General features: G+C 56.4%; 1 pseudogene; it reads left to right on the top strand.

The window, feature by feature from the left end:
- Positions 1-567: 567 nt before the first annotated feature.
- Positions 568-3,954, top strand: LOC142450613 (transmembrane protein 160 pseudogene; annotated as a pseudogene).
- The last annotated feature ends 633 nt before the right edge of the window (positions 3,955-4,587 follow it).

Below are 4,587 nucleotides of genomic sequence, written 5' to 3'. Positions count from 1 at the left end.
GTGCGGGCATCATGGAGGGCTAGCAGGGCGGGGGCAGTGTCACAGAGGGCCGGGGTCTGGGCAGCGGAGGTGGGAGGTGGGGTTGCCCAGAGATCAAAAGCAGGTGGGGCAGGGCCAGGCTGGGATGTGCTGCTCTCGGTGCTGGGACCCTCACTTTCCAAAGTCTCTTCTCTCTCCCACCATGGGTTTGAGAGTCCCCCACCCGTCCCTCGGTCAAGAGAGACCCTTTCCCCACTTCACTGAACACCCCCCCAATACCCTGCTGGGGCCTTCTCTGTGAGGCCGCCACAGTAAATACTCCCTACCTCCTCCATCCTGCTCCACCACCCCCAGCACCCCTGCTGCCCCCTGTCCCCACCTCCCACCGTGCCAGTCCCTGCCCGACCCCCCCACCGTCCTCTTGCCCCCGCACAGGGCTGTGATGTTCAGAAGGCAGTGGGTGAGCCAGCAGCCAGTCTTTGCCCCTCTGGTTGTCCTCCATACCAGAGTGCCTCCCGCTGGGGGTGAAGCGGGGGAGGAGTGTCCACAGACAGTCACACTCAGGGGGATGCCTACTGAGTAGCACCCATGGGGTTCTCTCTGGAGGAGTTCAAGGTGTACCTATTTGCAAGTATGTGTGTGTGTGTATGTGTGTTTGAATGTAAGTGTATACCCATGTAGATGTGTATATGTGTGAGTGTGTATGAGTGATTGAGTGGTAGAAGAGAAAACTCAGGGGGCCTGGAGTGAGGGCCCCTAGGAGCTCACGGTCTAGCCCCTTGCAGAGCAGCTGAGCTGCCCCACTGGGTCCCAGACGTGGGCAGCCTCACCTTTGGCTTTGCCGTGAGCCTCCAGGCACTTCCCCACGGTACCGCCGGACCCCTAAAGAGTCCAGGAGCTGAGGTGAGGGTGGGGGGAGCGGCAGGGCAGTGTGGGGAAGAGGGGCGGGGGGCTGCTCTGATGGCTGGGGGCCTGAAGCATCAGAGTCCCTGGGAGGAACTGCTGAGGTGCAGTGGGGTAATGATGGCTGCGGGGGAGGGGAGGCCAGGGTCCCCGCCACGTATCTCTCAGGTGTCTATATTTGTAATGAACATAAAATTCCCCTGAAAGGATGTGAGAGCCAGTCTGCACATTACTCAGACAATGCAATGGAAATCTATTTTAAAAACAGCGATGTTGAGACAAAAGAGGAAGGAGGCCCTTGAGGAGAGGGCCTCAAACAGACGCGCACTGTGAGCGTGGCGCAGGGCCCATGGCCTTTCACTCTGTTGTACGTGGGTCACCGGGAGTGGGGACCTAAAAGCCACAACGTGGAGGTGTCTTTTAGGTTCATGAAACCCACCTGCTGGAAGCGCGCAGGCCAGGGGCTCAGTCAGTTTTCTGAGTTGGGCAACTGTCTGCATCCCTCCACACCTCTGCTCAGCCCACTCTGCTCCCCCCCCCCCACTGCCTCAGGAACCCCAGCTGGGCTGCTTGTTTCTGTAGATCTGCCCATGGGGGGATCTCCTGGGAACCAGCCATGCAACTGACCTCTCCCCCTGGGTCACAGGAAGTCCATCCGACAACTGACCTCGCCCTCAGGGTCAGCACGGTCCAGGGTCCGTCCCGGCTGCTCCAGCCTGTGGCTGAGTCATGTCCTGAGTGAACAGATCACACTGCTCATCCAGCACCAGGTGATGGCCCTTTGGCTTGTCCGCCACACACATTTCTGCATCGGTCTTTACTGGGGCACGGCTTCATCTCTCTGAAGCAGACCATGAGCAGACATCCGGGAGCGACAATGTGGGCTGGTGAGGGGTTCCGCGCCCACAGCTGCTCCGAGGGAGAAGCCGAGGCTGTGTGCTCCTATGCTGTCCCATGACGAGGTCCCTGAAGGCCAGGACTGACTTGACGGCAGTGCGTTTGGGGCATGGTAAACGTGAGCGTGCCGACGGGGCAATGGACTGAGCACTGGGCTGCGAACCAACCAGCTGCCCCGAGGGGGAAGATGAAGCGGTCTGCTTCCATAGAGATTCCCAGCCTCGGGACGGCTGTCCTGTAGGGCCACTGGGAGCCTGGATGTACGTGATGGCCGTGGGCTGGTGTTGGGGTTTGTGGGAACTTCAGTTTCCGTGTTGAAAAACCTGGCTATGCACTTGACACCCCCACCAGCAGTGCCGTCCACAGCTGCCTCCCATCTGACGGTAGCCGCCTACCGACTGTGACTTCCTTTTACTGGGACCCACTTGGATCGCATTTACTGCCATCAGGTCCATGCTGACTCCGGGAGCCAGCAGGGAAAACATTGACTGGCGGACAAGTCTGCTGCCCAAACCAGTTTAAAGTATCAAGGACCCAGGATGTCGCTTTGAGGCCCACGCATGGTATTTTGAGTCACTTGAAAGCTGAGCAAATGAATGAGGAAGACTGGAGAAGAACTAGAAGGCCCGGTGGTCTAGTGGTTGGTTACACATCGGATTGCAAACTGCAAGGTCAGCAGTTCAAAACCATCGGTCATCCTCTCCAGACTCTGGGGGGGGGGGAGTTGAGGCTTTCAACTCCCTTAAAATGTTACAGTGTCAGAAACACACAGGGGCAGCTCCACCCTAGCCTCTAGGGTGGCCTTGAGTGGAAATTGGCTCGATGGCGGTGACCCGACCTTGCCAAGGAAGCGGGTGTATTTGAATGGTGGTGCTCAGAAAGGATCCTGGAAATGCCAGGTGCTGCCACAGGACAAACATCATCTTGGAGAAATACAGCCCGAATGCTCATTGGAAGCCAGGATGGCGAGAGCTGGTCTCATGGGCTTGGGACATGTGGTCAGGAGACACCAGTCCCCGGAGAAGGGTTTCATTCTTACAGTAGGTCAGCAAAAAAAAAAAAAGGAAGACCCGCAGGGAGCTGAACGGACATGTGGCTTCAACGCTGGGTGCAAACAACCGTGAGGGGGCTCACTCTGTCACACGTGGGGTCACCGGACAGCAACTTACGTTCACGACAGTGCCTGTGAGGGGCTATCTCTTTGTGACTTTTATTTGAAATTCCTAAGGAACCAATTCACTGGGGGATGAGATATCTGTTCATGAAGATAAGAGATGCCTCTCATTGGAGTGAAATATCTCATCCAACTTTGGCCCATTGTTTTATGTGGGCTCTTTGTCTTACTTTCCAGGACACTTTACAGAATTCAGAATAAGAGTCGTTTAAGGGATGTCTGACTTGCAAACACGTTCTCTCTGCCTGGGCCCTGTCTCTTTATTTTCCTAAGAGCATCATTCAGAACACAAGCGTTTGACTTTGGATCAGGCCTGACATACATGTATGTATATATATTTTAATCCCTCTCTTTTTATATATATTTTTCATGGATCCTGCTTTCGGTGTTGCTCCTACGAACAGATGGCCTCACCCAAAGACACCACGATATTGTTCTCATAAGTTTCTTTCAAAAGCCTACGGTGTGGACTCTGCTTCCGGGGGTCGCTGGTGCCGCCACAGCTGCCCCGAGCAGGGGCTCCCGGGGGCCCTTCGCCCCGGGGCACAGCCCTCGCGCAGGGCCTTCTCCGCCGCCCCCCCCTCCGTGTCCGAACTGGATCACGCGGACGCCTGGCTCCTCCGGAAGGCGCATGAGACAGCCTTCCTCTCCTGGTTCCGAAATGGCCTCCTGGCGTCCCGTATTGGGGTCATCTCCTTCATGCAGAGTGAGTGACATGGGTCGGGACGCCGCCTACGGCTTCTTCTTGCTGGGCGGCCTGTGCGTGGTCTGGGGCAGCGCCTCTTATGCCGTGGGCTTGGCTGCCCTGCGGAGGCCCATGCAGCTCTCGTTAGGGGGTGCCACCATGGGAGTGGGGGCCGTGCTGGCCGTCAGCCTGCTTAGTCTGGGCCTGCGCAGTCGGCCTCTACATGGGCCAACTCACGCTGGACGTGGAACTGGTGCGTGAAGACGACGAGACAGCTGAAGGCCCCGATGAGGCTGGCGGGCCACCGCCTGAGTGACTGCAGCCCCTGGCCCTGCGGGCAGGATGGCCTGGGGCCCGCAGGTCTGGACATTAAAATCTGATCCTCTCTTCCAAAAAAAAAAAACCTACGGTGTGAACACTCCGTTCAAATCTGTGGTTTGTTTTGTGTTGGCTATTGTGTATGTGTGAGGTAAGGATCTACATTCATCTAATTTGCATGTGGATATACAACTGCTGTAACAAATGTTGAAAAGACACCCTCCTGCCCCCATTGAATTGCGTTTATCAAAACTCCATGGTCATCAAACTATGGGGTTGATTCTGGCTCATGGTGATCACGTTGGACAGGGTAGAACTGCCCTGGTGGGTTTCCTTTATGGGAGTAGAAAACCTCCTTTTTCCCCTCGGAGATCCTGCTGGTTTCAAACTGCTGACCTTGTGGTTAGCAGCCCAATGTGTAACCACTGCACCACCAGGGCTACCTGATTGGTATCGGTGCCCTTTCATCGGCCTGTGCTTAGAAAGTAGCCAAAAGGTTGGCAAGTTAAGTTCCCCCAGCACTACTGAGGAAACAGATCTTAGCCAAGAAAACCCCAAGGGGCACCACCACAGCAGGACTCTCCGCTGGCATTGGTCAGTGTGGGCGTTTATGCCCGCACACTCACCTTCG

Source organism: Tenrec ecaudatus, chromosome 6 (genome assembly GCF_050624435.1).
Source record: "Tenrec ecaudatus isolate mTenEca1 chromosome 6, mTenEca1.hap1, whole genome shotgun sequence".
Lineage (NCBI taxonomy): Eukaryota > Metazoa > Chordata > Mammalia > Afrosoricida > Tenrecidae > Tenrec > Tenrec ecaudatus.
The sequence above is the reverse complement of the archived record's forward strand: the minus strand, read 5'-3'. Positions and strand labels throughout refer to the sequence as shown.